The 25,696-nt window shown below is 31.7% G+C and overlaps 2 protein-coding genes across 7 annotated transcripts in view; one reads left to right on the forward strand and one right to left on the reverse strand.

Annotated features, from left to right (window-relative positions):
- Positions 1 to 25,696, forward strand: part of LOC126889923 (E3 ubiquitin-protein ligase MYCBP2) — a 743,799-nt gene that overhangs the window by 417,183 nt on the left and 300,920 nt on the right. The gene's annotated exons all lie outside the window — the stretch shown is intronic.
- Positions 1 to 25,696, reverse strand: part of LOC126889924 (uncharacterized) — a 249,886-nt gene that overhangs the window by 138,190 nt on the left and 86,000 nt on the right. The window contains exon 1 of one of the 3 annotated variants that reach the window (XM_050658663.1): positions 16,265 to 16,303. The exons of the other annotated variants lie outside the window; for them this stretch is intronic. The gene's annotated coding sequence lies outside the window, so the exon portion shown is untranslated. Of the gene's footprint in view, positions 1 to 16,264; positions 16,304 to 25,696 lie in introns of those variants that run through there. 3 annotated transcript variants of the gene reach the window in all.

Genomic DNA, 25,696 nt, shown 5'->3' on the forward strand with positions numbered 1-25,696 from the left:
TTGATTGGAAGAGTAATAAACAGAGAAGTATACTTGCCATCAAATTATTAGACTATTGATTATGTACTATAGAAAGGAACTACAACGTTAACGGGGTTTTATTATTTCATATGGTCAATGAATCTCTATATATGAAAAAACCGCGGAGTGCTACCATTTAAAGGGGTGCGTTTTTGAGAAATGGGTGAATTAGTCCCTGGGCACAGGTTACATTAGGGTGAGTTCTATGCACTTTTGGTACAAACACGTCTACATAAAAATTGTTCCTGGTTAAATTTCCTATCTAAATATAACTTTTTAAAGTCAAAGATACTTTTTTTTACAAAAATACATTCAAAAGAAAAAGCGAAACCCAAAAGAAAGAAATTTTGTTTTTTGTCCCATAACTTTTGTCCACGGAGATATAGGTATAGACATTGCTTCACAGAAAAAAAACTTACATATTTTGTATTTAAAATGATGTTTAGTAGTGGTCATTAGGATTTACAGTTTTCGAAATATGATTTTTCAAAGTTCGCCACTCACAGCAATTTTGGGCAATTTTCCTTGTTATTTCGCAAATATTGTTCTGTAACTTTTTTCTACGTATAGTATTTTTACTACAAAAACGTTATTACGTAGGTCAAAATTTTTGACGTAAGAGAACTGTCAAAACATTAGAATGTGACTTTTCATTATTGCCATGTTTATAATAAACATGACAATAATGAAAGTCACATTCTAATGTTTTGACAGTTCTCTTACGTCAAAAATTTTGACCTACGTAATAACGTTTTTGTAGTAAAAATACTATAACTTTAGGCATATGCAATGGTACATGTAAGAGGAATAGAAATCAATTACCTTTAAATTGTTCTACTGTATAATGTTGTACGACTTCTTTTAAAGAGGATATCTTTTTCAAGACTTTATACTTTTAATGAGTTTTTATATTTTTTACGATTATTTTTTAAATTTCCCATTATAACTTTTTTTTCTACATTTAGGTATATATTATATAACAAAAAAAATAAAGCTTATTCTGTTTACTTTAAAATGGTGTATTATAAAAAATTCTAGGATTATTTTTGAATAAGATATGCTTTTTCAAAATGTAATAAGTACTTGCAACGATTTTTGATTTTAGGATTATTTTTTAAATTCCTCATTATAACTTTTTTATGTGATTGTGTGTTATGATTGAATCTTATTTTTTATAGGTAATTCTTTGGATCCACTTGACTCGGCCGGGCAAACTTCAAAATATGGATTAATTCCAATATTTACTGTCAAAGCTCCTGCACCACAAGCTTTGCTTGAAAAAATAGCATGTAAATGTACCAAAGGATGTACAAAAAATTGCGGTTGTAGGAAGATATGAATTAGTTGTTCAATATTCTGCAAAGGGTGCATGTGCATGGGTACTAATTGTGGGAACTCTAAGATAACTGAGGTGTCAGAGGAAGATATTGAAGCTAATGCTAACGAAGAGATGGACTTTGATTTTGAAAAATTTTTAAATGTCAACGTTTAAATAATTTTAACTAAAGTAATGTTTTCTAAGACTAATGTTTATGTAATTTTTGTAAAAGAAATAATTTTAAATAATACAGGTAAAAAAATATCAAAAAATCACTCGGTTTCATCGGTTTATCATCTACAAGAAAAAAGAAGTTATAATGAGACATTTCAAAAATAATCGTAAAATATGTAAAAAATAATATTTTTTTATTTTAGGTATTATATTATAATATATAATATAATATTATATATAGTATATATTATATAATATAATATTATATAATATGTAATATATTATATAATAATATTTTTTTATTTTTATATTATATTATAAAAAATCGTTAGAAGTATAAAACCTTGAAAAACCATAATCTCTTTAAAAAAAGTCGTACAACGTTACACAGTAGACCATTTTAAAGGTAATTGATTTCTATTCCTATTACGTGTACCATTGCATATACCTAAAGTTACGTAGAAAAAAACTACAGAACAATATTTGCGAAATAACAAGGAAAATTGCCCAAAATTGCTGTGAGTGGCGAACTTTGAAAAATCATATCTCGAAAACTATAAATCCTAATTACCTCTTCTAAAAAACATTTTAAAGAAGAAATGTGTAGGTTTTTTTCTATAAAGCAATATCTATACCTATATCCTCGTGGACAAAAGTTATAGGACAAAAAACAAAATTTCATTCTTTTGGGTTTCTTTGTGCTTTTTCTTTTAATATATTTTTGTAAAAATAAGTATTATTAACTTTAGAAAGTGATATTTAGATAGTAAATTTAACCAGGAACAATTTTTATGTAGATATGTTTGTACCAAAAGTGCATAGAACTCACCCTAATGTAACTGTGCCCAGGGACTAATTCACCCATTTCTCAAAAACGCACCCCTTTAAATGGTAGCACTCCGCGGTTTTTTCATATATAGATGTCCATTGACCATATGAAATAATAAAACCCCGTTAGCGTTGTATTTCCTTTTAGCTATCTTATTTTGAATATAATCAATAGCCTATATTGCAGAAACCGTATCTTAATCCTTTTACAAAGTCATTTGTATTTGAATGGCGTCCTTCAGTTTTCAGAGGTAAACATACTGAATAGCAGGTGTAATAATTAAAGGGACAATAGATTAATTTATTAATTTCTACCTGTGCCGGAAACTTATTACACCAATCGAATAAAAATGACTGTAATAAGCTTAATATAAGCTGTTTTTCTTTAATAATTTGATGGCAAGTATACTTTCAAAGCGAAAAGGTATTGTTTATGTAGAATATAGGCAATGGATTAATAAATAAACCGTTATACCAATAATAAATAATATATTATTCTGTGCTGAATGTGATATAGTCCACAGTGCATCGTCCCTTTTAGAAGATGATTACAAAATTCTTAAAAATGGTCTTAACTGCTTTGTTTGACCGAGTCTACCACTTTCTGACAAATTTCAGAGTGCAGGTTAGACGCGTTTCCGCGTCCCGCATTACTATATTTACGTTGTCGGACTAACGAAACGCGGCTGCCAATTTGTCGGACAAGAGATCGACAATCTTTATTAATTAAATATAAATATATGTACTTTAAATTGAAAATTAAGAGTTTTGTAATAACAAAATCGTAGAGTCCGACACCCGCAAGATGTCACTCTAGCGCGGTAGTTTTTTTATTACAAAACTCTTAATTTTCAATTTAAAGTACTTATATTTAATTAATAAAGATTGTCGATCTCTTGTCCGACAAATTTACAGCCGCGTTTCGTTAGTCCGACAACGTAAATATGTTAATGAGGCGGAACCTGTACTCTGAAATTTTTCAGAAAGTGGTAGACTCGCTCAAACTAAGCAGTTAAGACCATTTTTCGTAATCATATTCCAAAAAGGACGATGTACTGTGGAGTAATACTTCTAGGCTAATGATTATGTTCAAAATAAGAGAGCTAAAAGGAACTACAACGTTAACGGGATTTTATTGTCTCATATAGTCAACGGACCTCTAAATTTGAAAAAACCGCGGAGTGCTGCCATTTAAATGGGTGCGTTTTTGAGAAATTGGTGAATTAGTCCCTAGGCACAGGTTGAATTAGGATGAGTGCTATGCACTTTTGGTACAAACGACGTCTAAAGGAAAATTTTTTCAGGTTAAATTTACTATCGAAATATTACATTTTAAAGTCAAAAATATTTTTAGTTACACAAATATATTCAAAAGAAAAGCAAAAAAACAACACGAAAGAAAGCAATTTTGTTTTTTGCCCCATAACTTTTTTCCACGGGGATATAGGTATCGACATTGCTTCACCAAAAAATAACTTACATTCTTTCTCTTTAAAATGACGTTTAATAGAAGTCTCTATTCTAGGATTTATATTTTCCGAAAGAGGATTTTTCAAAATTCTCCGCTTACAGCATCTTGGGCCATTTTGCCCATTATTTCGCAAACATTGTTCTGTAACTTTTTTTACGCATTTCTAGGCATATGCAATGGTACATTTATTAGAAAGAGGAGTCAATTACCTTTAAAATGGTCTATTCTATTGTATAAGGTCGCTTGACTATTTTGAAGCAAGTTCTATTTTTTCAAGCTTTTATACTTTTAATGATAATTTCTCATTATGACTTTTTTTCTTGTACATTTAGGGATATACATTGTATAACAGAAAACAACATATTTTCTTTAATTTAAAATGGTGTATTGAAAAAAAATCTACGACTATTTTTAAACAAGATATCCGTAGAGTATCCAAGAGTATCCGTAATTTGAAAAACAATTTAAAATTTTTTGTTGTTTTTTTTTTTAATTAGAAGAATATAATTGCATATTATAATATAATTTTTAATTCCAAATAATTTTTCTTAATAACACTTTTCGATATTATGAAATATAAAGGTACTTTACTCCTGAGCAAACTCATATTTTTTAACATACCTCGTACACTATTAATCAAATTTTATATCTGATGATTGCATTTTAGGTTTCAGACTAGGCAGAGCATTTTATAAAGAATAACTTTTTTTCATAAAATTAATACTAAAAGTTTTCCATATGGTTCCAACTATTGCATGTGTATATTATGTCACATTTTGAAAAAACATTATCTTGTTTAAAAATAGTCCTAGAATTTTTTACAATACACCATATTAAAGTAAAGAAAATAAACTTTCTTTTTTATTGTACAATGTATTATACCTAAATATACAATAAAAAAGTTATAATGAGAAATTTAAAAATAATCGTAAAATATATCAAAAATCATTAAAAGTATAAAATTTTGAAAAACCATATCTTGCTTAAATATACCCATACGGCCTTCTACGACAGAACATCTGAAAGGTAATTAATTGACTTCTCTTTCTACTAAATGTACCATTACGTATACCTAGAGATCGTAGAAAAAAGTTACAGAACAATGTTTGCGAAGTAACAAGGAAAATATTCCAAAATCGCTGTGAGTGGCGAAATTTGAAAAATCATATTTTGGAAATTATAAATCACAGGGACTTCTACCAAACGCCAGTCTAAAGAAGAAGGATGGAAGTTTTTTTCTGTGAAGTAATGCCTATACTTATATCCCCGTGGTAAAAAGTTATGGGGCAAAAAACAAAATTGCTATCTTTCATGTTATTTTCTAGCTTTTCTTTTGGATATATTTTTGTAAAAAAAGATGTTTTTGACTTTAAAATGTGATATTTCGATAGTAAATGAACAATTTTCCTATAGACGTGTTTGCACTTAATGTGCATAAAACTCACTCTAATTCGCCCTGTGCCTATGGACTAATTCACCGCTTTTTTAAAAACGCACCCATTTAAATGGTAGTACTCCGCGGTTTTTTCAAATATAGAAGTCCATTGACTATATGAAACAATAAAACCCTGTTAACGTTGTAGTTCCTTTCTAAAATACATAATCAATAGCCTATTTCCTGTGACATTTTAATATTATGTACCATTTTTATTGGGAATTAACCAAAATTTCGATTTAAAATACGTTTTATTTTGTAGGGTCTGCTTTTTTGTTCCCTTGTTCTCCTGCTGATAAAACTCTTAGGACGTTTCTTTCTTGTGGCATTCGTAAAACATGTCCCAACCATCTAACTCTCTGCGCTTTAATTTTTTGTGTTATTTTGGGTTTCTTGTAAATTTCCATAAGCTCCTGGGTTGTTCTTCTGCGCCATTCCACGTTAGTCTCCTTTCCTTTATACCACCAAACATATTTCTCAATATTTTTTTCTCCCAAATCTCTAGCTTTTTTTCTTCTTTCTGGTTCATTGTCCAAGTTTCACATGCATACAACAATGTTGGTCTCACTATTTTTTCATACATTCGAATCTTGGCTGCCCTGGACACGTTTTTTGCCTTCAACAGTGCGTTTAATGAACCTACTGCTTTGCTACCTTTCAACAACCGTTTATCTATCTCTCTCTCTCTCTCTCTCTCTCTCTCTCTCTCTCTTCGTCTCCTATATTAGTAACTGTTACTCCAAGGTACTCAAATTCAGTTACCTTCTCAAATTTATAATCTTTCCCATTTGTCCTTAGAGTAATCCACTTATTTTCTTCAGCATTTTCTCCTCTCATTTCAATATACATATGTACTTGGTTTATAGTCGGGCCATATTTTTTAGCTTATTATTCAAGTTCTAACTGGGAAATAAGCCACAATTCAACTTGAAAAAATAATTTTATTAACGTTTCGACTTCCACACCGGACGTCGTTGTCAAAATACAAAAGTTAAATTGTGGCTTATTTCATAGTTAGAATAGTTAATTACAAAAATGACACAAAGAAATAGCTTCACAACAACATTCTTCAAATTATTTTGAACATTTTTCGAAGTAATGCTCTTGAACGAGTCAGAAATACCAAGTCATCTGCAAAACTGTTGTCTTTTGTTAAGAATCGTGCGGCTTATCTGGATATTGGCTCCTCTAATTATCTTTTCTAGTACTAGATTGAATAAGTCTATTGACGGGGGTCCCCTTGTTTTAATTATTTTTATATAGGTACATATTACGTATTATTATTTGACTGACAGCTAATAAGCAAACAAATTAAAATTCTTGCGTTATAGAATCTACAGAGACAATAATACCCATACATGTATATCATGAATAGTCCTGCATACACCGTGAACCAATTTAACTTGGAACATAATAAACGTAAACGATAAAATGAGATTTGTCATTTCATTTGAATGAAACATTCTTGACCTTTCATTCAGATTAAGGTATTACAGGTTGCGGTCTACAGAACACTATAAATACAATAAAACCTACGGCATATTCGTAGTTTTAATGACTTATTATTAAAAATAAAAACATCTTGTTTGTGAGGAATCCTTGGTACTGCAAGAACAAATTATAGTAAACGTTTATGAAAAAATATTGGGAGTTTAGGAATAGCACTAAAACAATGTGCGGTAGGAGGTAGGAGTGTATTTCCGTTAGAAGAATCTTAAATTACTTAACTTAAGGCATAAACTCAAGGTTTTTCTCTAATTCATTATGTTAAATATTTAATAATACAATAGGATTACTGGGAAGGTAAAGTTCGTAAAATTATTTCTTGTAGATAAATTAAACAGAGATATTTCTTCGTTAGGTTTCCACGAAAGCTATCATAACATTCTTTCAAGGAAGATGTCAAGAGTTGTGAATATATTCATTTATCTTTCTTCTTTTTATTGCGGTCGGATTTCCCAGTCTTTTGTATTAATGCTCACCACCGAATCATCACCAACACAAATTAACGAAAACGAACAAGTGAGTTGAACGAAAATGTTAAATTTATACAATACATTATTATTTTTTATAAAAAAAATCTTTTAAGACAATTACTTTTTATTAATGTTTGTTTTTTAACCAAGAGGAGTGATTCAAATTTACCGCGCTGTATTGCTTGTTTGTAATTGGTCCAACTGCAGGCAAGTTTACTCCACTGTTATAAAATTTTGACACTAATGACATTTATCAAATTTTGACACTAATGACATTTCATAGGTTAATTAAGTTATATCGGCGATTTTTGTGTTTTCTGTGTTATTCCTTTAATTTTTAGATTGTTAGTCTGCTTTTATATAAAAAGCAGTTGTTTTTGGAACTCTTTAGCGAAGTATTTATTTAATATAATATTTATGAATTACCGTTGAGGGTCGACTAGCTCAACCAAAAAAGAAGATGTATTTGGTTATTATTCTAGTGACTTTCTTGGGTGTGAATCTGTCTTTTTAGTTTACTCCTCCTCCTCCTGGTTAAAAAATCAACTATAATAATTTAAGATTACTCAGGGCCGGTTGTTCGAACGCTAATCAACAATGATCACTATCAAATATTTAATTACTGTCACCAAATGTCAATGTCAACTTTGATTGGGTTGCTGAAAACATAATTGATTATAATTATGAGATTAGTTAATCAATTAACATAACAATTATTAACATAATTGATTAACTAATTTCATAATTGTAACCCATAATAATTGTTTTCAGCAACCCAAACAAAGTTGAGATTGACAGTTGGTGACAGTAATTAAATATTTGATAATGATCATGTTTGATTAGCGTTCGAACAACCGGCCCTTAATGTGAGAAATATATCGCTCATCCGGAAGAAAAGTGTCACAACTCAAAAAACAGCTTGTTTCAGGAGGCAGTGGCGGATCTAGACATTTGGCTTGGGAGGAGACACTTGCCTTGGGGGGGGGGGAGGGAATTTCCAATAAAACAACATCGAAAAGACATCAAAAAATAGACTTAAACTACATAAAAGACACATACCTAATAACTTATATTTATGCATTAAATTCCCTTAATTTTCGTAACTTACGTGTTTTTTGGGTTGAATTTGTCTGTCTGTGGCTTAAGTTTCATGTCAGCTTATATACTTTTATGTTTCAACATTTTTTTTCTTTGATTTTCGACCTTGTTAGGGGGTAAATTTCCCCATTTTCCCTCCCCGTAGATCCGCCACTGGTTTCAGGGGACAAAATTGGATTTTTTAGATCTTAATGTAACTGTTATCTTAATGTAACAACTCAAGAGTTATCATCTAAACTCTGCCATGTAAGGTCCTACCTTTAAATATTCCAACCAATATGGTTGATGTCATGTGATGCCAGCAGTTAATCTGGGACTATATTTAATATCCCTTAAAAATTATGTAATATAATGTAACCTTCACAATTTTAAAACTTAAGGGCTTTTACCCGTAGATTTTGGTGGCTTAAAACATGTAAACCGGTGATAACACTGATGATGGAACATTGATTCCGAAAACGTTCTGTTGTGATATAACCCTTTTAGGGATTTTAAATATACCTTTTACAAGATAAAGTTTCTATTTTTTGCGATTTTTGGTATACAGCCAGTTACAGGAATTTTTCCTTGTGATATTTTTATATATTATATCGTTTGCGAACTGAACTCCTGATTCTAGCTCCAGCACGTTTGTCAGTTGTTCTTTTCATCACTGCATGTACATGCAGCAATGGATTTTGGATCAATGGATCACTTTACAATGTAGTAGATAAATTATAAGTATCATAAACCTATCTATATAAGTTTTAAAACACGTACTTCTTCTTAGCCTTCTATCAAATCTACAAACTAGTTGCAAACATATAATCTAATATTTTTTAATACATTAAGGGCCGGTTGTTCGAACGCTAATCAACAATGATCATTATTAAATATTTAATTACTGTCACCAAAACTGTCAATGTCAACTTTGTTTGGGTTGCTGAAAACATAATTAATTACAATTATGAGATTTATTATTAATTATGTTAATAATTATTGTTATATTAATTGATTATAGTCTCAGAATTGTAATTAATTATGTTTTAACAATTGACATTGACAGTAATTAATTATTTGATAATGATCATTGTTGATTAGCGTTCGAACAACCGGCCCTTAGTCTATTTTGTACCTATCTTCAATAATTTGACCTGTTATAAATACATAATAAATAAGTATTTTTTGGAACGCCACTGTGTCGTCAGGTTACGCATTAAAGTGGCTACAGACTATGCACATATTCGTGATTCGCGATGCATAATTCGCCCTGTTCGCTGTAGTTCGTAGTAATTGGCGAGTAAAGCATACTGCGTTTCTTCACGATTCATAATTCGCGATGCCTGATTTATTTACGTTCGTCGGTTCGTGTTGATGCGCAGCCTTTGTTATTCGTTAATTTACCGCTCACAAGAGCGAATTACTGTGCACACACGAATCATGTTTTTTACGAATCGATTTGTAACGAATAAGACCCTACACGCTATTCGTGAACTGCCCGTGAATCACGCATGGCGCATCATGAATCGCAAACATATGCATAGTGTGTAGCCAGCTTTACTAGGGATGGTCACAAGCTCGAGCTTCAAGCTCAAGCCGGTTTGTTTCTTGCGAGCCGAGCTTCGAGCCGAATCAAATTTATTTCGAGCCGAGTCCAGCTGAATCGAAACGAGCCGAGCTTTCCTTAAGGAGCTTGTCAATATTTTAGCTGACACTCAAATACATTTTCTGATTCATTTATTTCTGCTACGACTGATAGGTACTTTGGTTTGAGAATAAGTAATTCAGACTACAAATATGTATTTTCATTATACAGTGTTCCCGTATAATATGGAATAAATTCCAGCCGAGCCGGACTCAAAATATTCGAGCCGAGCCTATACGAGCCACGAGCTCAACCTGCAGCTCGACGTTCAAGCCGAGCTTCTCTCTCGAAATTTCGAGCCGAGCTCGTCAAAAGCTCGACTCGGCTCGAGTCCATCCCTAAGCTTTACTGTTCCGGGAAATTCTCGCCAATGCCTTTGAAACAAGCTGGAGAAAATCTGAACATTAATCTTTCGAATTTCAGAACAGCAGTTTGTTAAAAACTTTTTTAAAACAAAAACCAATAATAAAACAGGTAAGGTAAACATGTGTATGTCATTATCAACTACAAGATCTTACATCTAATTATATTTGTTTTCTTGTTTAAAATTTCATATTTTAAACAACTGTTGTATATGGATTTAGTACTCATTAATCGCGTTTGTTTACGCTATCCAAAAATTAATATCAATCTTGTATTTTTTATGGGACATTATTACATCCCATCGTTTCACTGTTTAACTAGGTAATAGCTATTTGTATAACAAGGGAGGAAAGTGCTACTTTTCCTCCCGAGAATGAGGTTTACTGCCCGACGCGTAGCGGAGGGCAGTAATCATTCGAGGGAGGAAAAGGCACTTTACTCCCATGTTATACATATGGTTTTTCCACCTTCCTCAAATAACAAGTAATTTTTTCATTTTTACTTAATTTATTTATGTAACTAACCAACAAAATTTATTAGAACTAAAACTAACGAGTAGGTACAATATAACTGTCAACTGTCAAATATAAGTCAAATTATTAATGTAAACATTACTAAATCAAAATAATAATTTACATTTTTTTACCATTCTGCAAAATACAGGGTGTTTTATAAATACGTTAAAATGTATAGATACTTACGTAATAGAAAATAGATATTGTACAGAGCGTCAATAAGTTATATTTCATGAATGAAATACCATGACGTCACTTTTATTTTTCCTCCCTAGGGAGGAAAAATATTTTCCTCCCTAGGGAGGAAAAGTACAACTTTGTTCCCTACAATCAGGTCCGGAAAAGTATACTTTCGGTAGAGGTAGGTGGAAAAAATAAATAAATCTTCGTTTAATGAATGAAACCGTTTTCATTACCATACAGAAAAAGTGACAATTTAAGCAACAAGGTGAAAATAATGTGAGAACTGTACGGGTGTTTCTAAAAAATTCCCAAGATTTTAACCCAAAAAAAAACATATAACGGTGAGGTTGTTTAGACGATAATGAACGATCCAGTATGTCTGGTTTATATTTCGGAGCAGTTTGTAATTTAAGATTTCGTCATAGATATGCACTTACCGCATGTGCTAGTTTTCATATTTTCATTATTGGAATATTTAACAGATTAAATTCTGTAAAAGCTGCGGGAGAGTAGCAATAGGGGAATCATCTGTTAGTTAAATCTGGTTAATATTTTATTAGGAAGGCAACTATGTTTTTAATAATTATTTGGTATTCAAAATATACTGCTTCACATTGAAAATGCAGTAGGTACACTGGCCAGCGAAATTAGCCAGGTATCTAACAACTACTTTTGATAAATTTGGTGATACTGATAAATAACAATATTAGTCCATTGAATCACGGTTTTAGCTCCAAATTTTAAGAACCGCTTGAATTGACATGAAATTTGGCCTACACATAGCTAATATGCCAAAGAAAAAAAGTGATGTGCCAATGTGTGCGTTTGCCCGGGGGGTGAGTTTCACCCATCGTGTAAAAAAATTACCTTCAAAGTAAATCTGGAAATGGATAAACGTACTAATTCTAATAGACAAGGCGGAAACGGCGGGTTCGTTGGGAAAAATATTCCCATGAGATATTTTTGCATAATCACATTCGTGAGACATCCCAGAATAAGGTTCAGGAAGTCGCCCACGAGAAAAGTGGGCCAATTTTTTTTTAATAATTTTTTTTAATCAAATTGCAAAAATCAATATTTTTGGCCCAGACTAATTTTTTTTAGGTTTTTTGGACCATTCTGGGCAAAAAAGGTCTCTTATAATTTTTCTCTAAAGTTGATCTTTTTCGAGTTATAAGCAAGTTAAAATTTGAAAAACGCGAAAATGGCCATTTTTAAGACTTAATAACTCGGTCAAAAATTATTATTTTGAAAGTCAGAAAATGACTAAATCAAAGTTTAAAGTCGCCGTTACATGATCCTGAAGAAATCTGTGTCATTAATTTACTACTAAGCTGTTATTTTTAATTAATAACAATGAGTGGTTACATCGTATTGACGCTGCTGTAAATGTGAGTGCGAGTAAGATGCACAATTGGACTGCTGGAATGGCTTCTCTCTCGCACTCAGCATTTACAGCCCCACACACGTGCATGGCACGTATTATTATTACTTAAAAATAACAGCTTAGTAATAAAATAATGACAAAAATTTCTTCAGGATCTTGTAGGGGGGGCTTTAAACTTTAATTTAGTCATATATTGACTTTCATAATAATAGCTTTTAACCGAGTTATTAAGCCTTAAAAATCGCCATTTATCGTTTTTTTCAATTTTAAATTGCTTATAAGTCGAAAACGATCAACTTTAGAGAAAAATTATAAGAGACCTTTTTTGTCCAGAATGGTCCAAAAAATTAAAGAAAAAATTGTTCGGGCCAAAAATATTGATTCTTGCAATTTGATTAAAAAAAATTGTTGAAAAAAAATTGGCCCACTTTTCACGTGGACGACTTCTTGAACCTTATTCTGGGATGTCTCACGAATGTGATTATGCAAAAAATTTCATGGGAATATTTTTCCCTTCAAACCCGCCGTTTTCGCCTTTCTATAAGCAACTTTTTCTCTATAGAAGGTTGTCACTAAGTCAATATTTTTCGAGTTGTTTGCGAGTGAATGTGTTCATTTTTCAACAAAAATAACCGTTTTAAACGGTTTTTCACAAATAACGGTAAGAAAGTATTTTATCGAAAAAAAAAACATTCTTAGCAAAAATATAGCATATAAAAAAGTCAAAAAAATGTGTATGTAATAGGTCTCTAGGCGCAGTAGAAGTAGAGTTGTAGCTAATGAAAAATAGGTTCATATTCGTCAAATTCCAAATCGAATATTTCAACGTGAAATAACTAAAAAATGAAGCACTTTTTGGGAAAAACTCATTGCAAGTTTTATTTTTAAAAGAAGCTTTATGTTTGTTTTTTAAAAAAGTTTCTAGCATCAAAAGTAAGCAAGTTACGCTCAAAATAAAGTTGGTCCCTTTATTTGTTAAAAAAAATTAGGAAATCACCCTCTAATTAGCATCTTAAATGAATTAATAGTAGGGGAGGAAAGTATGCTAAATTTGCAGTTACTCGAGCGTTATGGGGACCTATTGGGTTGTGAAGAGTAGGTCCTAAAACCAAAAAAAGTTAAGTTAAGTTTACCATAAAGTGGGGGACTTTCCATTTTTTAAATTATTTTTCCATTTCCAACAATCGTTTTTTTCCGATTATAGCGCCATCTATACATAATTCGAAATTTACTTATTTTTACGTAAGGAATCAAAATCTGCAATAAAAAATGGGGGCTCCTATTTAAGATTTTAAAGTATCCCCCCGCCCCTCCTCCGGGGGGGGGGTCGTCTTTGGTGTCATTCGATAGATTTGTCAAAAATATTGAATACGTGTATTTTTCAGTTTTTCGATCTGATGTTTATTTCGCGAAATATCGCGGGGTTCGTATTTAAAATTTTTAATTTACACCCCACCCCTCTCCGTAGGGGGTTGTGTTTGGTATCATCTGATAGATTTTTGAAAAATATTGAACTAGTATTTTTTAGTCTTTCGATCTGACGTTCATTTCGCGAAATATTCGCTTTTTTGTGAAACTTTGTGACTCGCCCATTTCCTTACGCCCAAATCGTCAGATTTTTGAAATATACACTGTTTTGCATATACTTAACTTACCTTATCTTAATCTGATTATTCTTTTGCTAAGAATGGATTTTTTTTTCGGACCCCCCTTAACGAACTCCCCTGTATTAATAGCCAATATATGGTAGAGTAGGTAGAGGTACATTTACAGTGTACAAGGTTTCTCCCCATGTGATAATCTGACGCGCTCTGACACTTTACTCACATGTTATACATATGGTTTTTCCACCTTCCTCAAATTAATAACAAGTCATTTTTCATTTTTACTTTATTTATGTAACTAAGCAACAAAATTTATTAAAACTATAACTAACAAGTAGGTACAATATAACTGTCAACTGTCAAATATAAGTCAAATTATTAATGTAAACATTGTTAAATAAAAATAACAATTTACTGTTTTTTACCATTCTGCAAAATACAGGGTGTTTTATAAATAAACGTTAATAAGTTATATTTCATGAATGAAATACCATGATGTCACTTTTACTTTTCCTCCCTAGGGAGGAAAAGTACAACTTTGCTCCCTACAATCAGGTCCGGAAAAGTATACTTTCGGTAGAGGTAGGGGGAAAACGTATTTTTCTTGTTAAAAATGAACATATTCACTCGCAAATAGCTCGAAAAGTATTAACTTTTAACTTTCACTAAAAGTGAAAAACCGCTATAGAACAACATTGCACTATTATAACATAAATATTTTTTGGACACATCAAAAACATAAAAAAATCTTCTTACTTTTTCGTCCTTAAAATCGTTTTCGTTTACTACATACTCTATTGGACTTGACCATGACCACCCGCAAAAAGTTAAGAAAAGAAGCGGCAATGTCTCGTCTTTCTATATTTTCCTTGTTTCTATAAAGTTTTCGTTATTAAGTTACTTTTTTGTCCTTTAAATAGGAAGAAACAACATTTATTTTAAGAATGGAATTTCCTTTCGATTTGTATTTTTATCTAATACATTACAGTATCCTTCCTAAAAATAAATAATCTCGTAATCCAAGCAAAATTTTAGCGACTACCAAAATACAGTTTGTGAGCTTTTGGCAGATACGATTTCAGTCATGGAGGTTGTTTTAATGTGAAAATCTGTTCAGGATTCGTTTTTTCTTGACGTTACGTCCGCTGCTCGTATTGACTCACTGCCAACTAGACTAGACTTCAACGAGACTTTCTTTACAAATGTGTGTTTTTATTGTACAGTTTTTTAATGACTAACAAAAATCATTATGTTGTAAAAAAATCGAGGCGTTGTATACAGTAGGAATAAGAGCCCGTTCACATGAAAAGCGCTTAACGCGAGTTTTGGTATTTAACACGCGATTACAACTCCATACATTTTATTTGGAAATGTTCACATGCTAACGCTAGTTTTAAGTCATTAAAACGCGCACACCTATTCACAAACAGCGAAGCTCCAAAGTGTTCCGTTTGTAATGTAGCAGATAGTATAGATCATTTCTTAATTGATTGTCCTAAATATACTATTGAAATCCATCTATTTGGCATCCCGAACAGCTACAGAAAACTATTATAGGGTATAGATGATCCCAAACCCTTGTTTCAGTGCATCATATAAAATTTTAAGAATATCGCAAATCATTACATGACATTTTAGTTAAATCTGACACTGACAGTTATCAGAATATTTAATTTTATATAAACATCAATAAATATAAAATCAAATTTTCCCGAATATACCAATGACATAAAATATTTATGTCGCTGAAAAATACTAACCTAGAAATTACAATTGTCATTTTACGATATGATTTGTGAAAATACGATCACAATCGATTACATTTGTGTCAAATTATCTTTATTCGCATCATTGATTGGTTATGTATTTAGAGTATTGTAAACGCCAACCAATTATACATCTTATAAGTATAAGTCGTTTTAATAATAATATGCAAATACCCGTCAAGGAATACATAATTTTCTAAAATAAATGGCAATGTATAATAATCACACAGGTACTTTTTTTCTGTCACTTCCAACTGTAATGCGTTAGAGAGAATTCGATAATCTGTGACGCACCGAAAAAAGGGTTTGAGATTATCTATATTTATCTTGTATCAATATGTTGTACAAAATTTAATCATGCAAGTACCTACTAGATATTACTAATAATTTGTATATATTGTAAATTGTAACCGTTATGTCGCTAATATCCTTCGGGAGGATGCGGCTTTCTGTTTTAAATAACAAAAAAATGTTAACAAGATAATAGGTTTTTTTACTTACACGGTAACTAAGTCGTATTTCAACCTAAATATTCGATATTGTAGCTTATCTCACCTGAAACAAAAATAAAATAGATAAAAAAATAGCAATAGGTTAGTATTAAAGATATATTGAACTTTGTAATGACAGAGCGAGCGTTAATGTTAAGTTTCCGACCAAAATATCAGATGGTCTGGGGATGTATAATGTATATCTTCTCTAGAAGTTGGACATCTCTTTTACATTGATGGCACTGTTAATGCTGCGAAGCGAAGTACAAAAGTATTTTATAAGAATTATTGCCTTCTATGAATGAAATTCTACGACCCGATGTAGGATTTATACAGTGTGTGTCAGCCAAATGGAATAAATTCAATAGTTCAAATACTAATTGTTTTTTTTTGAAAAATGCTTAAGCCTGTCGATTAGTATTTCAAATGGAAATTTTTTTCATACAATAATAATGTGTACAGGGTGTTCCAATTTAGAGATATGACGTCATCATTGATTTTCTTAAATGGCAACACTGTCATTTTGATAGCTATTTTGATAGGGTGTGTAAAGTTGTACATAACTGCAAAATATCAAATTTTTATTCCTTACCATTTACAAGATAATAAAAAATAACAAAGTTATGTCTGTAATTTGGAATAAATTCAATAGTTTAAATACTAATTATTTTTTTGAAAAATGATTAGACCTGTCGATTGGTATTTCAAATGAAATTTTTTCATACAATAATAATGTATACAGGGTGTTCCAATTTAGAGATAAAACGTCATCGTTGATTTTCTTAAATGGCAACACTGTCATTTTGATAGCTATTTTGATAGGGTGTGTAAAGATATAAATAACTACAAAATATCAAATTTTTATTTCTTACCATTTACAAGATAATAAAAAATAACATTAAATCTCTAAATTGGGACCCCTGTATACAATATTATTGTATGTAAAAAAATTTGATTTGAAATACTAACCGACGGGTCTGAGCATTTAAAAAAACAATTATTATTTGAACTATTAAGTTTATTCCACATTACATATATTTATTTTTTATTACCTTGTAAATGTTGGAAAATAAAAATTTGATATTTAGCAGTTATGTATAACTTTATAAGCTCTATCTAAATAGCCATTAAAATAACAGTGTTGCCATTTAAGAAAATTAACGATGACGTCATATCTCTAAATTGGGACACATTGGTACATATACATTATATATATATATACACCGTTTTTAGGCGTCAACGCCCTTCCGGTAGGGATCTATGGAGGAGTGTCACCGAGCCGCAAGCCCTTATCCCTTGCCGTACTGCTCCTCCATAGGCCCATCAGACACCAGCTTATTCCAGACCAAGTCGTAGATTCTTTTTAGAATTTTAGACTACGACGTCAGCCTTTTTATTTTTCTATTCACCGGGCTGGGGCTCGAACCTCAATCGCCTCGACCGCATATCCACTGTAGATTTGTCAATCGTGCGCCTCACTCCGCTTGGCTAATCTGATCGACACATATACATTATTATTGTATGTAAAAAATTTAGATTTGAAATACTAATCGACAGGTCTGAGCATTTTTCAAAAAAACAATTAGTATTTGAACTATTGAATTTATTCCATTTGGCTGACACACAGTGTATATCAATAAGATGGCGCAACCTGTCATACAAACATCATGATTGCAGGAGATAAATATTCCTGTTTTAAAATGGCGTGCAAGATGTCCTGATCTATCCTCTATCGAGAGTTTTTGACATCAGATAAAAAAGCACTTCGAAATACACCAATTCACACAATTATTGATTTTTTTTATTTAGTTTAATGACTCGACAACTGATGGCCATTGACATGGTACATTAATTTCTCAATCAGATAGTGTAATGTTTAGTATGTGTGTTGAGTAAATGTCTTGTTATTTAGTAAAGTCGACTTCATTGTCTTTACAAAGAGATCATAATTGTATCCGAACATCTGCGGTACCTCCGGTGACAATTCCTGAATTTCAAGAAATTTTGAATAACTTTCAACCAGATTACTGCCAAACATTGCTCTTTCATGTTATTAAAAGTAAGGATGACTGCACACAGTGATAACGCTAACTAAATATTTGGTACAAGTAATTCGCGCCAAAGTAACATTAAATAAATTCTAATTCAGAGAAATAAAATGGGCCTCTAGGCCCGTATAAAAAACACAGTAATGAAAATTGCACAGTAATGAAAATTTTAAATGAAAATAACATCACGATTTCCCCTCATTGAAACTATAGCTCATTAAAATATTATTGAAAAATACAATACGCACTTTTAAATAAATACGGTCCTGATCTACTGCTCAAAAAAGCATGAATGAGTTAAAATTGTCCAATTAATGGAATTTTCGAGAAAAGTTGTAAACTAATCCATGAACTAAGTATCCCTCCCAAAACTATCGTTACAAACTCGAATAGTTGTTTTCGACATTCTACAGTCTACAAGAATTTAGGAAGAAGATATCTCATCATGTGGGTTAAGAGACTAATATTTTTAGAAAGACATTTCCTCTTTTTGTTGTAGCTAGAAGTAAACCTAATAAAACTTCATAAACTACCGCATCTCGCCTAAAAATAAATATATTCGGTCGAACAGCTGAAGATTGTCAAACATGAAAGTATGGATAATCTTGCAAATATTTTTCAGAATTTTACATCATCTTCTAAGAGTTTAAAGTCGTGTGTCAAAGGATGACAAATATGTAAGCATTTGAAACTAGTGTAGTAATTAATAACTTTAAAAATTGCTCAACTTTGTTTCCATGAATTCGAGAATTTAGATTTTACTCCATTATTAGATGTTAAAATGATATCCACATCAGTAGTGCATATTATATACTAATAGTATGGTATAACTAGACCCAAACCCAGACATCCAAAGTGAAAGTTATCCTCCAACACCAAATTGTTTTATATGATCCACATAATGTTCAGAAAAAAGTCACACCATTTTGAGCGTCCGGTTTGGGGGAAGATGGGTGAGAACTCGGCAAATTAGTAGTTTTTTTACGTTTTTCGTGAATATTTCTAAAACTATGCTTTAGCGGAAATAATGTTCTATACAAAAATGTTCTCCATAAAATTTAAAACAAAAAAAAGTCTGATACATAATTGTTATAAAATCAACCGTTCCAGAGTCACGGAGGGTGAAAAGTGGAGATTTTCGATACCTTTTGATACCGAAACTTGTTGGCATTGGGCAATAGCCACTAGAGCCATGCGGGCTCTCGTGTCTATTGTCAGACAGCAACTTTTCGAAAAATTATCTCATTATTGTCAATTTATTCTCACTCCCTTGTGATATTAATGCCGATAATTAAGAACATATTAGAATATATTTTCACCAAGTTTCATTAAAACTGAATAATTTTGACAGAAATAAAAAATAAAAAATTAAATCGATTATTTTTTAATGATTTTAACTTCCAATCGTATAGTAAGATATTTGATCACGTGTTTAATTCTGTCCAATCAGATTAAAATTATACTGATTATTTCATTCGTAGGAGATTCTGACCAATAGAAAGCTACAGAAATAAAAATTAAACTGATAATTTTTGATAATCTTCCGTCGTCAAGTATATATTACGTCAGATGCCCTTCGTTGCTACGAAAAAATACATGTAGTGACATTAATGACAATTAATGTTTTAAAAATTATAAAAGTGATGACTTTCAATCGTCAAATATTTATAACACCTGTGTGTTTAATTGTACTAATTTGTACTTAAGTACATAAATAAATTACAATAACATTTTGGTTTTGAACAGTTTTATTCATGAAATAATCGCAACAAATTGCACTCGATCTCTAAAATTAATTTTTGAATTTTTTGTCAGATTGTCATTAATATACCTAATTAGATTGATTGTCATTATTATAATTCACATTTTTGCAAATTGTAATTAATTTTTTTAGCTAAATATAAGAAGTTTTTGAATATTATTTACAGTCCATTCTATCAGAAGTTTGTCCATAAAATTTGGTTATAATATTAATAATAATAATTACAATACCAAATTTTATGGACAAACTTCTGATAGAATGGACTGTAAATAATATTCAAAAACTTCTTATATTTAGCTAAAAAAATTAATTACAATTTGCAAAAATGTGAATTATAATAATGACAATCAATCTAATTATTTTAATGACAATCTGACAAAAAAAATTGAATTTTTGCCCTCGTGACACTTTGACATAATTTCACTCCCCTTCGGGTCGTGAAATTAAAACTGTCAAAGTGTCACTCGGGAAAAATTCAATAATTTTAGAGCTCTTGTGCAATTACTACTGAGAATTATCTACTGTAAAAAATTACCGATAGAATTTTTTTAAGTAGATTGTTTCTGTTTAATGGCAACCAGTTTCCTAGCCACTCAAGCCCTGCGGGCTCTCGTGTCTATTGCCAGACAACAAATTTTCGAAAAACAGTCGCATTATTTTTAATTTATTCTCACTCTCGTATGAATACCCGAATTTTTTTTATTTTTCTGTAATTTTGAGGTTTTTGATAAAATGTCAAATTTCGCCGGAAATTAAAAAAACTGTTCACATCTTTATAGCCTATAACCAAATTTTATGGACAAACTTCTGATAGAATGGACTGTAAATAATATTCAAAAACTTCTTCTATTTAGCTAAAAAAATTAATTACAATTTGCAAAAATGTGAATTATAATAATGACAATCAATCTAATTATTTTAATGACAATCTGACAAAAAAAATTGAATTTTTGCCCTCGTGACACTTTGACATAATTTCACTCCCCTTCGGGTCGTGAAATTAAAACTGTCAAAGTGTCACTCGGGAAAAATTCAATAATTTTAGAGCTCTTGTGCAATTACTACTGAGAATTATCTACTGTAAAAAATTACCGATAGAATTTTTTTAAGTAGATTGTTTCTGTTTAATGGCAACCAGTTTCCTAGCCACTCAAGCCCTGCGGGCTCTCGTGTCTATTGCCAGACAACAAATTTTCGAAAAACAGTCGCATTATTTTCAATTTATTCTCACTCTCGTATGAATACCCGAATTTTTTTTATTTTTCTGTAATTTTGAGGTTTTTGATAAAATGTCAAATTTCGCCGGAAATTAAAAAAACTGTTCACATCTTTATAGCCTTACAAACCCCTTCCACGACCAGCCCCGGAACTTTTTAGCTCTGTTTATTTTTATTTTGTGTATTATATCTCCACCTAACACTTTTCCATCATGAAACTTTAGATAACATTTTTTTTTATTAAAATTAAGCGAATTTTCCTGGTGTATAAATTCAAATTGACCAATAATTTTGTCACGTCTGATTTTCTGGTAAATTCCGATTCTCTCAAATAATCTTGGCTTATATCCAACCGATTTTCAAAGGCGAATGTTCGGTATTGAATCGTTTACGTTTGGTCACAGTCATTGAAAGTATAATCGCCTCATTTAATACTGGGTATTAAGAAAATAACTTAATGTATCTAGATGCAACTGCATTGGTTCGTTTGTCGTGTTGAAAAATGTTTAATGTGTCGATGATTTTAATATTTACTCACTAAATGCTTCCAATTGAGAAAAAAAATTGGAAAAAATAAAATTTGCCTCAGACCTTGATAACGAGATTGGTAATAAACTAACTCTAGACTCTGTCCCATGGCTCAACCGAAGCTCACGAAGCTGGAAATATATTATGTACTTGTTGCTATTTCAGACGAACGAATATTACAATGATACAAGCTCTTGGAAAAAAGACCTGCTTCAAAACTACTGAAGAAGCCAAGACTCCCCTGAAGGAACAACAATCTCGGCAAAGTAAGTCATCCTCCCAAATACTTAAACATGTTAGACAGCCAGAAGGAAAATAAGAAAAGAAAGAAAAATACAGCCCTTAGTATTGACGAGGGAGGATGACGGAGGAAATCTTAGATTTAATGGAAGAAAGACGTCAGCATAAAAACAAAGATAATCAGATGTACAAAAATGTGGATAAACAAATAAAATCCAAAATTAAACAGGCTAAAGAACAGTGGTTAAAAGAACAATGCGCAGAAATAGAAGAACACCAGAAAAGACATGATAATTTTAACACACATAAAAAAATTAAGGAATTAACGCAGATCAACAGAAAAAGAAAACCGGGAATACTAAAAGATACAGATGGGAAACTTGTGTTGAGTACTAACGAAAAATTAAAGAGATGGACAGAATACATAAATGAATTGTTCAAAGACAATAGAACAGAGCAGATGGAAGTCGAAGTAGAAGATGATACGGTTTTGAAGATATTAAAAGAAGAAATTAAATCGGCATTAAAAAACAGCAAAAATGGTAAAGCAGTAGGTCCAGACCAAATCCCAGTAGAAAGCTTAAAATGTATAAATGATGAAACCTTAGACATTATCGTAGACTTGTTTAACACAGTGTACAAAACAGGAAACATACCAAAACAATGGTTACTCTCAACCTTTTGTGCTATCCCTAAAAATACAAACGCTAAAGACTGCAGTGAATACAGAACAATATCATTAATAAGTCACATTCTCAAATTATTCTTGAAAATAATACATGGTCGTATAAACAAAAAACTAGAAGAAGGAATAGGTGATAGTCAGTTTGGGTTCAGAAACGGACTAGGAACCAGAGAGGCGTTATTTGCTTTTAATGTGTTAGCTCAAAGATGCATGGACATGAATGTGGATGTGCATGTTTGTTACGTTGATTTTGAGAAGGCTTTTGACAAAGTAAGACATGAAAAATTAGTCCAAATTCTAAAGACAAAAAACATAGACAAAGGGGACTTACGAATAATAACAAACCTTTACTGGAATCAAAGAGCACAAATTGTAATAGATAATGAACCCAGTCCAGAAATTGAAATCAGGAGAGGAGTTCGGCAGGGATGTATTATGTCTCCATTACTCTTTAATGCATATAGTGAAGCCATTTTTGAAGAAGCATTGCTATATCAAAGTGAAGGAATAATAATTAACGGAAGATCTATTAACAACATAAGATATGCAGATGACACCGTGATTATAGCAAGCTCTGCTGAACAACTCCAACTACTACTGAACAAAACAAACAATTTCTGTAAAGAATATGGACTAAAAATGAATATAAAAAAGACCAAATACATGATAATAACTAAGAAAACAAACATACAAACAAGCATACATTTGGGAAATGTACCGATAGAAAGAGTTGATAAATACAAATACCTAGGAACCTGGATTTCAGAGAAAAATGATCAAACAACAGAAATAAGGACCAGGATAGAAATAGCAAGAAATGCGTTTGTAAAAATGAAAACAGTTCTCTGCAACAAAGACCTTAGCTTAGAATTGAGAGCAAGAGCTTTGAGATGCTACGTATTCTCGATACTACAATATGGACTTGAAAGCTGGACATTAAAGCAAGAACACATAAATAAGCTACAGTCATTTGAAATGTGGTGTTACAGAAGAATGCTTAGAATAGCATGGACACAGAGGAAAACGAACACGGAAGTACTGCGAGAAATGGGTAAAGAATGCGAAATAATAAACACAATAAAAATAAGAAAGTTACAATATCTGGGACACGTAATGAGGGGACCGCGATATGAAATGCTAAGACTGATAATACAGGGAAAGATAAGAGGCGGAAGGAGTATAGGAAGAAGGAGAGTGTCATGGTTAAAGAATTTAAGGGACTGGTTTAGATGCAGTTCTATAGAACTCTTTAGAGCAGCGGTGGATAGAGTAAAGATAGTGATGATGATATCCAACCTCCGATTAGGAGACGGCACTTGAAGAAGAAGAAGAAGTATTGACGAACTACGTACAGAACAAATCAAGAAGTTCTGACCCAAAATGTTATGTGACTTCTCCAGTTGATGAGCACTGCTCTTCGGCTATCGCTGGAAGTGGAAAATTCTTTAGCCGTTCATTGATTATACGTAGCAGCATTTTTCTTCAATGGGGTGAGACAGGGGGATTCCTTGAGTCCTTTATTGTTCAACCTGATCATGGACGAAATAATAAAAAAAGTAAGTGAAGATTATTTACAACGTATGCTGCACCAATTCAACATAATCGCCAGAAAATTTAACATGGTAATTTCCTCCCAAAAGACAAAATACATGGTTATAACATCAGATCCAATAAGATGTAAATTGGAGCTGGAAGGTCAGATAATAGAACAAGTGATGGAGTTTAAATACCTAGGCTTCACACTATCTAGCTACGGAAGGCTCGAAACAGAAGTGGAAGATCAAGTGAATAGAACAAACAGAGCCGCAGGTTGCCCGAATGATACAATATGGAGAAATAAAAATATCGGAAAAGAAATGAAAGGCAGAATTTACAAAACAGTCATCAGACCAATAATGACATACGCGGCAGAAACACGACCCGACAAAACACGAGAGGACAAAAAGATTGCTCGAAACAGCGAAGATGAAAACCCTTCGAAAAATCGATGGTAAGACTCTATGGGACAGAGCTAGAAGTACAGATATACGACGGAGATGCAAGGTGTATAACATTAATAACTGGGTAAGAAACAGAAGAATAGAATGGAATGACCACATAAGCCGAATGACAAGAAATAGAGTAGTAAGGACAGCGAGAGACGGTTCCCCAATAGGAAGACGATCAGTGGGAAGACCACGAAAACGATGGAACGACAACTTACTAGAGGCACATTGAAAAAACAGACAGAATCATGTCTATACAAAAAGAAGAAGAAGAACAAGAAGCATTTTTCTTGCATGGGGAATAAGGACAATAGTTCTGTAATTACTGCATATGGTTAGTGATCCTTTTTTATGGGTAGGGATAAAGGTTAAATCGCATTATTCATTCACTCATACACTCATTCACTCATACTCTCATACACCTGTGATATTCTACATATCATGTTGCACATAACGAGCGATCCACAATTATTGGGATCAAAGCTAGCCGTGCAAAAAATTACGTATGTCTTGTTTTAATCTGAATTTATATCATTGGTTTATCAATTAATTTTGATTAACATTATAAAACCTAAAAAATCAGTCAACACCTAACAAAGAACTTTAATCAGAAATAAAAACAATTAACAAAATTATAAGTAACAATAATGAATAAAATCAAACAAACTACATAACCCAACTTTTCTTGTTAAGTTGACGTACATTGCAAAGTTGACGTAAACTGGAAGGTATATCTAAACTAAGAATAGACATGTACTGTATAGCTATCACTGTCGTTCAAAGCCACCTAAGGTGACAATAATTTTGGATCACACGTTATCTATTTAGTATTACATCTACACTGATCTCGCCCATTGCTTTTAGAGTCTCAGCTGGTATTCCATCGATCCCTGGGAGTTTCTGATTTCTTAGCTGGTTGAGAACCTTCTCTACTTCTGCTCGTAAAATGATTAGTTCTGCCTCTCCGAGTGTTTTTT

This window comes from Diabrotica virgifera, chromosome 8, assembly GCF_917563875.1.
Source record: "Diabrotica virgifera virgifera chromosome 8, PGI_DIABVI_V3a".
In the NCBI taxonomy this organism is placed as follows: Eukaryota; Metazoa; Arthropoda; class Insecta; order Coleoptera; family Chrysomelidae; genus Diabrotica; species Diabrotica virgifera.